Genomic DNA, 13,872 nt, shown 5'->3' on the forward strand with positions numbered 1-13,872 from the left:
CAACGTTTGGATTCCAGCCCAAGTGTCTCCTTTCTAGAACAGCCTTGCCTATAACTATTTCAATACACCCTCACGCTGTCATAATAATATTTATCACTAGCATTCATTACCTTGTTAGTTTCCCTTCCTAAAAAACAACTTCATGAGTATAAGAACGTTTGTTCCTGGGAGAATGGGCAAGGATGCGTAGTATAAAAGAGGAACTCAATAAATATTTGTTTTATGAAGGCCTCTTCAAAGTAGGTATCATTTTTCATCTGATGAGAAGCTGTTCATTTTGATGAAATTCTGAAGTTCTCATGAAGTGCCTCTTGACCATACACTGAAAAAGAGTTTCTTTAAAACTAAAATAGAAGGGCGCCTGGGTGGCTCAGTGGGTTAAGCCGCTGCCTTCGGCTCAGGTCATGATCTCAGAGTCCTGGGATCGAGTCCCGCATCGGGCTCTCTGCTGAGCGGAGAGCCTGCTTCCCTCTCTCTCTCTCTCTGGCTGCCTCTCCGTCTACTTGTGATTTCTCTCTGTCAAATTAATAAATAAAATCTTTAAAAAAAAAAAAAAAAAAAAAAAAAAAAAAAAAAAACTAAAATAGAAGTCTTCAGTTTTGTTTAATGTTTATATTTCCATTCCTTTTAAAATTTTTTAAAAAATTATATAAGTAAAATCTGTTTTGTGAGTTTAGGGGAAACATCAAATGTCTGCTTTGTGTTCAGATCCAACTACAATGGAAATGTTAGAGCTCTGGCGTTATGAAGTGTGTAGGTATTAGTTTTCAAGCATTTACATAACACAGACTCTGATCATGGTTGAATTTGCAAACAACACTGAGTTGAGAGGAAGAGGTGACGAAGTCTACGTCATGTTTCACCAAAATGGAATACTATTTATCCATCCTATTGTTTAAAATATGGAGAAGGCAGTCTGCACAGATGTTTGTTCTGGAAATGACATGAGTCATATTCTAACCCTGCCCTGCCTGCATAGTCCCCATAGTAATCATAGTTCAGACACAAATGAAAACTGTGCCTAAACCTCTCTCAAGTCACTGGAATGGTCAACAGGGGTGTGTACTGGACTCAGCTGCCCAAGGAAAGGAGCCCAGCTAGGTCTGTATCCATATTTCCAACAACTGGCATAGTACATAGTGACAAATGAAAAATGAATAAACATATCAGATGGGTAGGAATGGATCAGCTTCACATATGATCAGTTACCAGTGAATTGAAGAAAGCATTGTTCTATAATTTAATGTCCAAGCCAGCCATTTTTGTTTTGGGGAAAATGTCCCTGGTTTTAATGCTAGCTCTCTGGGCCCATTAAGAAAGCCCTTTTGCCTTTGTTCCTTTATCAATATTTATCAAATGCTTTTTCCTATGCTAGGCAATATGGGTCCAGTGGAGGGGGGGAATAGACGTAAACCTGTCCTCATGAAACATATGGTCATCTAGGGAGAAAAAGTGTGATCAGACGATCAACCAAGTATACAATTATGCACCTGAGGGACACCTGGGTGGCTCAGTCAGTTAAGTGTCTGCATTCAGCTCTAGTCATGATCCCAGAGTCCTGCGTATGGAGCCCTGCATCAGACTCCTTGCTAGTGGGGAGTCTGCTTCTCCCTTTGCCCCTCACCCCACTCTCCTGCTCTCTTTTACTCCCTCCATCAAAAAAATAAATAAGATCCCAGGGAGCCTGCTTCTTCCTCCTCTCTCTCTCTCTCTGCCTGCCTCACTGCCTGCTTGTGATCTGTCTGTCAATAAATAAATAATAATACAAAAATCTTAAAGAAAAAAAAGAAATAAGATCTTTAAAAAAAGAGAAAAAAAAGAAAGAAGCTCTGAACTTGCATGGCAATGATGTATGATTTAGTCCGAGGAGTTGAAGAAGGCTCTCATGAGAACAGACTTTGGAGATTGGGAAAATGATTAAGAATTAAAGTGAAGAGTGTGGGAGAGTTGTATTAACAGAAAGAGAAGAACACAAACACAGACCTGTGGTGGGAAGGAGAATGGACTATTGGAAGAACTGAAAAGCATAGCAGCACGACTGGAGATGGAACAAAGGAGAGAGACTGCCACAAGGTAAGACAGGAAGGTGAGGCAAGAGCCAGACCATGGAGGGAGGGGGTCCTTGTAGGCATTGTCAAGGGGACTTTGAGGTGCTTTACACCTAAATAATAGGAACAGATTTGTTGCACTGTTTTTCCAGCAACATGTTGGAAGCAGAACACTACCAAATGCAAGGCTTCTACTGAAGACTCAGAACCTCACAGGCGATGACAGCAGTAGGAAAGGGAGCTAGCTAATGGCATCCCACCTCTTGATCCTGTCTATTCCTGATACATGGATCAACAAGTCCTTACAATAAGATAGTGGAAGCCGAGCTGGAAACATATGCTTGATGTACACACTTGGAAAGGACACAAACTTTGTCATGATTATGAAGTCATTGAGACAGAATTGTTTAACAATGCCATCGGCAATGGCAAATAAAATTCACAATCTTAAGGTCTTGTCATAAAATGATTTTCAATTCCAAATAATAATTTTAAAGAATTTTTTCTTTGCTACATAAACTGAGATTGACTGAGTATGTACTTTTGTTATGTTTAATTTATAAGAGCATAGAATTCAATCATTAGAGTCTATTATGACTCTTAAGGTCCCCTATGACTTTGCTGCTTGAAATGTAATCCCGGAATCAAGTTCATCATCATCATCATATAAAAGTATGTTAGCAATTTATAATCTTAGAATCAGTCCCACCCAAACCTACTGAGTTAGAGTCTGCATTTTTTTTTAAGATTTTATTTATTTATTTGATAGACAGAGATCACAAGTAGGCAGAGAGGCAGTCAGAGAGAGGAGGAAGCAGGCTCCCTGCTGAGCAGAGAGTCCCATGCGGGGCTCGATCCCAGGACCCTGAGATCATGACCTGCGCTGAAGGCAGAGGCTTAACCCTCTGAGCCACCCAGGCACCCCCTAGAGCCTGCATTTTAATAAGATTCCTGTATGGTTTGTTTGCACATTAAAATCCGAGAAGGATTGCCTTAGAACTTTACTCACATCCAGTGTAGAAATTTCTTTTTGAATACTAGAAAGGGTTTAGTCATGTGATGTTTGATTTCATTAAATGAAATGCTCTGCCCTTTGAACATGTAGGCATTTAATGCTGAGTTGTAAGAGTCAAACTGGAAAAGTCTGGGGGATCCACACTTTAAAAAAATTCTTATTCATCGAACTTTACTTCCTTCCTGGATGATAGATATATCATTTATATATTCCTAATTAAAACGCACAGTGTAGTATACATAAACATATTTTAACATCTTCCTGGAAAAAAGTTATTTCTAGACTCATTCGTTGGACAGGGTATTTGTGACAGAAATGAAAAATGTTATCATAAATATGGTAAGAGAACTTGAGCACAAAAGGACTCTTTTCCATTCCTCGTAAGAATAGGTTGTTATTTTGTAAAGGAAAGTTGGGTAATGTTCTTTTTAATTTGGCAAAAGAAGGTCCCAGAGCTCAGGCTGGAGCGTATTTTGAGTGAAAAGATTTAAGATCTTTCACATCAAAGCGAGTTTGGATTTGTTGTTTTGGTTTTTGGATTAGTGTTCTATTTGCTACCGTAATGAATTATGACATACTTAATGGTTTAAACAACACAAAGTTATTATCTTACAGTTCTGTAAATTGGAAACACCGTCTCAGGGGATTAAAGTCAAGATGTTAGGAGCACTGAGCCCCTTTCTGGAGACTACAGGAGAAAAATACAATTTCTTGCCTTTTCTAGTTTCTAGAGGCCACCAGGATTCCTTGTGGCCCTTTCCATCTTCAAAGCCAGCAGTAACCAGAGAAGTCTTTCCTAACATTGCATCACTCTGACGCAGACATTGTTACCATTTCTTCACTTTCAAAGATCCTTGTGATCCCATTGCATGTTCACAGATAATCTGAGATACTCCCCCTATTTTAAGGTCACCTGATTTGCAGCCTCAGTTTCCCTTTGCCACATAATGTAACATATTCATAGATTCTGAGGATTAGAACATAGACATATTGGAGAACCATTACTCTACCTACCGCTGTCCTTGGTGGGAGGAGTAAGCTTCCTGGCCTGGAGAGAAGGGACAGAGAAGATGAGGGCAGTCCCTGCAAAGTGTGGCACATTGTGTCATTATGAGAAAGATATCCAGTGAGAATTTCCTATTATAGGGATTGATTGGCAATGAGACCTTAAGCAGGTTTTTATCCTGGGTTTTATTATCCCACTTTGTGTTTTTTCCTGTTCTACACATTTCTGCATTTCTCCATTAAGTCCTAATGAGAAAAAAAAAAAATCTGTTGCTTAAGGTGACTTTTGGAATGAAGAAAAGGGATAGGTAAAGCCACGTTCACAAAACCTGGACAGAGTAAAGCCAAGTTCAGGGAAAACAATAGCTACAGGGCAGAATGATTAGAAGGGTTACTGACCCAAGCAAGCCAAGGGAAGAAATTCACAGCAAGAGAGGACAAGGAGATCACCGGCTATCTCTTATGTCCTGCCACACAACAGTGTCCATGGGACGTATGCATCTGACAATTGATTTCAAATAAGCAGAAGTGACTACTGGTTTGACAAATACAAAGGTGTGGATGAGGCTGTGAGATAAAAGGGAACTAAGATAAGCGTCTACCGCCAAAGTGCTTACAATCTAAAAGAAGAGACTGACAAGTAAATGCCTGTTATTGGACAAAATAGGCACAGAGCACTGCGCAGGGAGCATCTGGGAGCACGGGGAAAAATTTCTAAAGCAGACAACACATGCCAAGGAAGGCTCTCCAGAAATGGTATTTGAGTTATGTATGGAAGTATGGCTGGGAGGCAGGTTACATGGAGGGTGGCAACTGGGTATTTCAGAAACAGCAAATAGCCGTGTACAGAAATAAATAAAAAATATATTTATAAATATATATTTTCATAAATAAATATTTATAAATATATATTTTTATATATTTACATATATAAAAAATAAAAAGATTTTATTTATTTATTTATTTGACAGAGAGAGAGAGAGACAGTAAGAGAGGGAACACAAGCAAGCAGAGTGGGAGAGGGAGAAGCAGGCTTCCCAGTGAGCAGGGAGCCCGATGGAGGGCTCGATCCCAGGACCCTGGAATAATGACCTGAGCCAAAAGCAGACGCTTAACCAACTGAGCCACCCAGGCGCCCCTAGAAATGTACAGTCTTACTATAGATCCTAGAGATCGACTCCAATTTTAACTTTGTTGCCCATTAAACCTTCCTCTTTCTGTCACAATGATGCAGAGTTTCTTTTCTTATAATCGTGAATCGCAGGATGCCTGGGTGGCTCCGTCAGTTAAGCGTCTGCCTTCAGCTCCGGTCCTGATCCCAGGGTCCTGAGACTGAGCCCCACATCGGGCTCTCTGCTCAGCGGGGAGCCTGCTTCTCTCTCTATCCTTCCTCCTGCTCAAGCTTTGCTCTCGCTCTCGCTCTCTCTCCCTGACAAATAAATAAATAAAATCTTAAAAAAAAAAAAAGACCCCCACCTGACCCCATCTGCTCCTTCCCCGCAGGGGTTTTCTGGAATACTGGTCATCCTTTTCCCCATTGGCGTCTTTCCGTGTTTGCTCTCTTCGTTATCCTTTTCTGTACTCCAGCCAGCTCTTTAATGCCTCCCACTTCAGTAACTTTGTAGTCTTTGTTCTCCCACCACATCTCTGTTCAGCTACTGCCTCCTCTCTCTTTCCCCCACCAGACTTCTTGAGAGGGCTCCCACCGCTAGATTTTTCTGCTAACATCCTATTTACCTCCAACCCCCAGCTGTCTCAGTTTCAAAGGCTCCGTGCAAACCCGCCTAAAACTACTTTCACTGAAGTTACCAACTTGTTTGTTGAAATCAAATGGCATTTTTCACTCCTAAGTTTTCTGAATTCTCTGACACATCTGACACTTGCATAACTACCTTCTGGGAATGTTCTCTGCCTCTTTCTTCAGGGATGACAAGATTCTGATTTCCCACTTCAGTGGCCAAACCTGTATCTCTTTAAGAACCAATGTTCTAAGGTACATACATAAACTTTTTTTTTTTAAAGGATATTTAATGAAATGGGTTTCTTGTTGGAAAAAATATTTGAAGGGTACCTTAGCATTTATTCTAATAGGATTCAACCAATACGAGTTTGCTTCAAATATACAAATACTGATTCATAGGGCTGATACTGCAAACAAGCAAAGTCTACAGAGATTACAAATAGTTTTGTTATAAGAAATTAAGAATGAGGGGCACCTAGGTGGCTCAGAGGGTTAAGTCTCTGCCTTCTGCTCAGGTCATGATCCCAGACTCCTGGGATGGAGCCCCGCATCGGGCTCTCTGCTGAGAAGGGAGCCTGCTTCCCCCTCTCTCTGCCTGCCTCTCTGCCTACTTGGGATCTCTCTCTCTCTCTGTCAAATAAATAAATAAAATCTTAAGAATAAATAAAGTATGATAAATATGATGGTTTATGCTTGTCCCCAGCCATATTTTCTCTCAGACATTTCTGTTAACCTGATTTTATGAAAGCACATAGGCCAACTTGATTTGGAAAATTCTATTCAAGAGTGTGGGCACAGGACAGAGCAATGGAGAGAAGAGGGTAGAAAATAATCATGGTTATGAACTTTAATTTGAAGTACTTAATGGGTGGCCTAAGAATAATAAAAAATAACTAGCTAACAATATTTAAATATAATTCCCATTGTATTTATTTAGTTATTTTTAATGAGGGGAAGCTTTTCAGAAGAAAATATTAAGTCACTGACATAAAAACAAAAAACACAAAACCCTGCCATCTCTACTTCCACTCAAATGATTGAGGTTGATTTTTTAAAAATAGAATACATCCTTTTAAAAAGTCCAGAGTATATTTTCTGGCATTGAGAAACATTTTACTGCTTTTAAGACTCTACCACAATTCTCCGCTCACACAAAACACGGTTTTGCAATGAGTTCATTTTTTAAAAGATTTTATTTATGAGAGAGAGAAAGAGAGAGAGTGTGCTCACCCATATATGTGCACACATGAGTGGGGGAGAGGCACAAAGAGAGGGAGAAGAAAGCTCTCGCTGGGAGCCTGATATGGAGCTCCATCCCAGGACCCTGAGACTGTGACCTGAGCCAAAGTCTGATGCTTAGCTGACTGAGACACCCAGGCTCCCCAAGAGTTTATTTTCTTGAGAAAAATAAAGTGCTTATACAGAGCTAGCCAAAACAAGTCTCTACAGATTGGCTAGATTAAGGGGCTGGGAGTGCTGTAACTCCAGAGTGACTTGCAGGGGAATCCAGTAGAAAGGAATGGAGACCCTGGGCTTAGGTAATGCAGCATTACTCTTACGGTTATGGAGTTATTCCACATGTGCTATAGAAACTGATTTTGTAGCTACATCCTTGTAGGTGGAGATACTATAGTCAAATGGTGTTTCCTTTTTGACTTAAATGCTATAGAAACGTAGCAATTATACTAAAGATAAAGGGCATTGGCTAATTGGTTTATTCCCCAAGTTGTGTTGGTAAGTTGAAATTTTTTTTAAGATTTTATATATTAAGATTAAGATTATATATTAAGATTTTATATATTATTAAGATTTTATATATTTATTTGAGAGAGGAAGAGAGTGAGAGTGAAAGAGAGCATGAGCCGGGAGGAAGAGTGGAGGGAGAGGGTGAAGGAGAAGCAGGCCCCCTGCTGAGCAGAGAGCCTGACCCGGGACTCGATCCCAGGAACCTAGGATCGTGAACTAAGCCGAAGGCAGATGCATAACCTACTCACCCACCGAAGCTCCAGGTAAGTTGAAATTATCTTGTAAAGATCATCATTTTTTAAAATATTTCAGATAAACTCAATATTTTAATGCAAACATTGATTCTTTTGAAATTTGAATTTTTATATCCTAACATATCCTGTAAGTATGAATTCTTTTTATGTCTGGCTGAAGCTCAGATTTTTTTTTTTATAATTTATAGTGGAGTTTTTGGTGTGAGCTTGGTCCTGGAGTCAACTTAAGATGTGAAAAATCACATGTAGTTAATATTGTCTTTGAAAATCCCTTAAATCGCTAATAAAATAGACTCCATGGTAAACCATATTAGCATATAATCTCCCATATGTAGGGGCCAGTGCAGTCAGTTTTCCTTTAACTTTGGACCAGATTTTGTTCTTCAAATAACATAGTTTGCTTAAGTTTAAGACCACATTGTTAAAAAATGTATATATTTAGATATTAGAATTACATCACAATGAGGGAGATGTTCACAACACTAGGAGCTCCTGAGAAAAAAATAATTGAGGAAACAATAGATAAAATCAACCAAACTATTTTTTTGTTTGTTTGTTTATCTTATATAGTACCTCTTAGTTTGCTAGGACTGCGATAACAATCACATAGACTGGGTGGCATTCACAACAGAAATTTATATTCTCCTAATTCTAGAGGCTAGAAGTTTGTGATCAGGGTATCATGGGGTTGGTTTCTTCTGAGACTTTTCTGTTTTTCTTATAGATGACCCTCTTTTTTTTGTGTGTCTTTACGCATCTTCTCTCTGTGTATATATGTGTCTTAATTTCCTCTTCTTACTGGATCAGAGCCCATTCTAATGACCTCATTTAACCTTAATTACCTTTGTAAAGACCATCGCTCCAAATATAGTTGCATTCTGAGTTAAGGGGAGTTAGGACTTTAATCTATGAGTCTGGGGAGGATACAATTCACCCCATAATACAGTAGAACGTAATTATATTGTGTCTGATTATATTAGGCACATTTCTGATGTACTAGAAGATCAGGAAGCCTGGCAATCAGATAATTTCTATTATCTATCTCTACCTCCATCCCCTCTATGACAAACACCACCATCACCACCATCATCTCCTTCATCAAAATAACATGGCCACCACTCTACTACCATTGCCATTTCCTCTGCCATCACCTCATCCCCACTCTATATAACTACTCAGGGTAATTCAGCCTTAAATTCTAGAAGACCTCAGATATGGGTTTGAACTGTCGACCAAGTCAAAAAGTTTCCATGGAATAGATCAGATACATCAGAGCTTCAAACTGAATTCTAAAATAATACAGAAAATATCTCCTGGTTAGTGACAGCTTTTCTAATATGACACTAATATCATAAATTATAAGGGAATGTACTGACAGATTTAATGACATAAAATCCAGCATCTTTGGCATGTCAGAAATACCACAAATAAAATTAAAACAATAACAAGTCTAGAGATTTTGTTTATTACACACTTGTGAAAAAGGGTTAATTAAGTACATTTATAGGTTAGAGTAAAGACGCCTAGTGCTACAACTTACTGATATGGAAAATCTTGGAGATAATCAGGTTTGGGAAAGAGACCAATAATTTTATTCAGGGAGTACTAGATTTGAGTGCTCTTACATCATACAAGAGATTCTACGTAGATAATTGTATATCATATTTATGTTAAACAAAAGACATTCAAATTATTATTTTTTGCTATTAAGATTTTATTTTTAATATGCCATGAAAATCTTGATTTTATATTTTTAAGATATGTTCCCTGGTGCATCTCTTAATGCTCCAAGTTTTACCATTTTGCTCCCATTTTCTTTGGGAAATGGGATTTCTCCCATTTTCTTGATCCAATAAAAGATGCTGGATATAGTTCTGTCCTCCTCTTTTTATATTATAATATTAAATATAACCTTAGTTACCATATATCTCTATCTGATTAGAAAAAAAAAACCCTTTACAAATATTAGAAACCTGGTTTTGAAATGCTTCTATTGGTTTTTAACCCAATCAGCATTTTGCAGGTTTAAAATAAACACACACACACAGCAGTTTGAACTTATACCTTACTACTTAATACAATTCTGCTGAAGAAAGGGTAAGATTGAAGAAAAGTAACTGTTCCATTTTTTCATTGGCCTCAAAAGTGTACACTGCCCAAAAGGATACATCAAAATGAAACCCAAAATGACGATTTTGAAACTTAGACAACTATCAATTTTTACCTCAAGCAGACAACGTGAACAAGAAACTAACTGTATTTACATATAGTAACTATAATTGTACGGCTTCTTAAATCATCTAAGAAGGGTCTTACATTCAATAATCAAGAAATAATTTTAAGTTAGTAGTTATTTTCACTTAAAAAGATGGTATCCCTTTTTCCACATGTATTTCTCATGAAAGAATGTGTTTTCTTACACAAATATTATACATATTGGAAGAACAACAATAGTCAGCAAAAATGTGACATTTCTGTTTACAGTTGCTCCAAAATATTTTTCAGTTTCACAAAGCCATTATCCAGTGCGGCCGCAAAATAGAGACTGGAGATTCTAGATGGCAAATGTTATTTCTAAAACCAATGTTAAGTCAGAAAAATGTAAAATAGGCATGACCCTAAATTTCTGGATCTAGTAAACTAAGAATAAACGCCTAAGAAAAGTTTCCTACTATTTTCTGAAAGAAATAAAGAGGTTTTTGTTTGTACAATATTCTGGTTTTTTTTTTTAAGATTTTATTTATTTATGAGAGAGAGAGAGAGAGGGGAGAGAGCGAGCACAGGCAGACAGAATGGCAGGCAGAGGCAGAGGGAGAAGCAGGCTCCCTGCGGAGCAAGGAGCCCGATGTGGGACTCGATCCCAGGACGCTGGGATCATGACCTGAGCCGAAGGCAGCTGCTTAACCAACTGAGCCACCCAGGCGTCCCAATATTCTGGTTTTTGATTGTACAATATTCTATGTGCTGTATGGATATGCAATTTAAATAGCTATATGCTGTGTCCATCTCTGCCCTATTTCCTATAGCTCTCCCTTTCCACCCACAACAATATACTATCTTTTACCGAGTTATAGACATTAACCTAAATCATCCCACATGGTCCAAGGGAAGAGTTAACGTAATACATGGATGTAAAACATGACAGGAAAAAAGTCCTTTTCAATCTTCTCAAAAGCAAAATATGTTTGTATCACAAGTCCCTCAGGAAACACTAATGTCTTTAATTTTTGATAGTGTCTTTTTCCTGATACTATACTTGAATGTGGTTGTCTTAGTCAGCTAGTGCTGCTATAATAAATTACCATAGAATGCATGGGGTAGAAACAACAGAAATTTATTTCTCATAGTTCTGGAGGCTGGAAGTCCAAGATTAGGATGCCAACATGGTTCTGGTGACAACCCTCTTCCAGATAACAGACTGATGACTTGTATCTTCACATAGTAAAGAGAAGGTAAGAAAGTTCTCTGTGGCTCCTTTTATAGGGCAGTAATCTAATTCATGAGGGCTGTACTCTCATGATCTAATCACCTCCCAAAGTCCTCACCTCCTAATAACATCATTCTGGAGGTTAGGATTTCAGCCTATGAATCCTGGGGGGACACAAACATGCAGTCCCTAGTAGTGGTTCCAGCTTCTGCAGGACTCTTCCCCCACCACTTCTCCTTGAGTACCAGCTTCTGGAACTTTTCCAATTAACATCTGAATCAATATTCCTAATTTGGCTAATTTTCTGAAGTCCTTGAAGATTTTCTTGACCTGTTGGTAGCAATCCTGGGAGCAGTGAAAGATTCTGCTGACGGATATATCTCATGTCAGCCAATGTTGACTTCATAAAAGTTCAAGGGCAAGTCCTACAGTCGTTGCAGCTGTAGCCACTGCTCAGAACTGAGGAAACCAGTTCTCACTATCTGAGGAAGTCAACCATAACCTGACTTTCTCTTTCTAGCACTTCCCAACAAAAAATACTTGTATGGTTGCAAACAAGCAACAAACTGGGAGAAGACATTTACAAAACATATATATGATAAAAGACATGCAATGCATGCAAAATACACAAAGTACTCCTTTTTAAAGAAGATTTTATTTATTTTGAGAGAGTGTGTACACATGAGTGGTGGGAGGGGCAGAGGCAGAGGGAGAGACAGAATCTCAAGCAGACTCCACACTGAACATGGAGCCTGACACAGGGCTCGATCTCATGACCCTGAGATCTTGACCTGACCCAAAATCAAGAGTTAGACACTTAACTGACTGAGCCACCCAGGCACCCCTTATATGACCCTTAAAACTCAACAATAGGAAAGCAAATAATTAAAAAGTGGGCTAAAGAGACACCTGGTAGCTCAGCCAGTTAAGAGTTTGCCTTTGGTTCAGGTCATGATCCCAGGGTCCTGGGAATAAACTCCACATCAGGGTCTCTGCTCAGTGGGAAGCCTGTCTCTCCCTCTCCTTCTGCCACTCTCCCTGCTTGCACTCACTCTTTCTCTCTCTCTTTCTGTGCCAAATAAATAAATAAAATCTTTGGGAAAAAATAGTGGGCTAAAGATCTGAACCGACACCTCACCAAAAAGATATACAGATGGCAAATAAGCATTTGAAATGATGTTCTACCTCATATGTCATTGGGGAATTATAAATTAAAATAATGATGAGATACTACCACACATCTATCAGAACACAAAAAGTCCAAAACACAGATAAAACCAATGTTGGTTAAGATGTGGAGAAAAAGAGACTCTCATTCATTGTTGGTAGGAATACAAAATGGTACAGCCCCTTTGGAAGACAATTTGGTGGTTTCTTATAAAACTAAACATGCTCTTATTATATGATACAGCAATTGTACTTCTTGATATTTACCCAGTGGAGTTGAAAACTTATGTTCCCATAAAAACTTGCACAATGAATGTTTATGGCAGCTTTATTCATAATTGCCAAAAACTGAAAATAACAGAGATCCTTTAGTAGGTGAGTGGATAAATAAATGGCCTTGCACTCAGAAAATGGAATATTATTCAGTGCTAAGAAGAAATGAGCTTTCAACCCACAAAAAGACATAGAAAACTATGAAAACGTATTATTAAGTGAAAGATGTCAGTTTGAAAAGGTTTCATGCTGTATGATTCCAACAGTATGACATTCTAGAAAAGGCCAATCTATAGAGACAGTGAAAAGATCAGTGGTTGCCAGAGGGAAGGAGAGGGAGGAGAGATGAATAGGTAGGAAACAGAGAATTTTTCAGGCAGGGAAACTAATCTGTGTGACACTGAATATGTGACCTCATACATTTGTCAAAACTTATAGAACAGTATAACATGGAGAAGGAGCCCTAATGTAAACAAAAGAGTTTAGTTAATAATAAAGACTGTATCAATATCGATTCATAAATTGTAACAAATGTATCATACCAATGCAAGAAGTTGATGGAAACCATGAATGGGGGGAGGAGAAATATAGGGAACTCTGTCAATGTCTGCTCAATTTCTCTGTACACCTGAAACTAAAGCCTATTAGTAATTTTTTAAAAAATATTTGACAAAGTAAAAAAGTACTTTACAGCTCTCTCTGGGTTGTATAAATCAGTTCATTGACATGATTTCATTGGCCTATATTCACAAGGCTAACCTGTTGCAAATGCTCTTATTGCATCTTCAGAAGGTTTTTACTGAGAGTTTCTTAATGTACCATTTGATTGTTGTTGGGCTAGTGGTGGTCACTGGAGTCTGCACTTGTGGAGAGCCATGCAGCAGGAGCAGGGAGTCACGTACTAAGCGAGGCCTGAAGAGTGGGAGGAGTGAGAGATTAACCCAAGGACTGTGAGTGCATTCGCGGGTGACGTTTGATAGATACCAGGAGTCAAGGGAAAGGCGCATGATCTGTAGAACAAAGAAAACCTATGGAGTCACGTACGTGCTCACGAGCACGATGCGTGCACATAGATAGTCCTTCTGATTGGTAGTTTTGTTAGTCGTGGTATACTCTGATTGGATATAGTTCACACTTGGTGGAGATATACTTGGGGGTCTTAGACTGGGGGGGGTCCCCGGCAGAAGATTGTGAAT

The sequence above is a fragment of the Mustela erminea genome, chromosome 1, assembly GCF_009829155.1.
Source record: "Mustela erminea isolate mMusErm1 chromosome 1, mMusErm1.Pri, whole genome shotgun sequence".
Taxonomy (NCBI): Eukaryota; Metazoa; Chordata; class Mammalia; order Carnivora; family Mustelidae; genus Mustela; species Mustela erminea.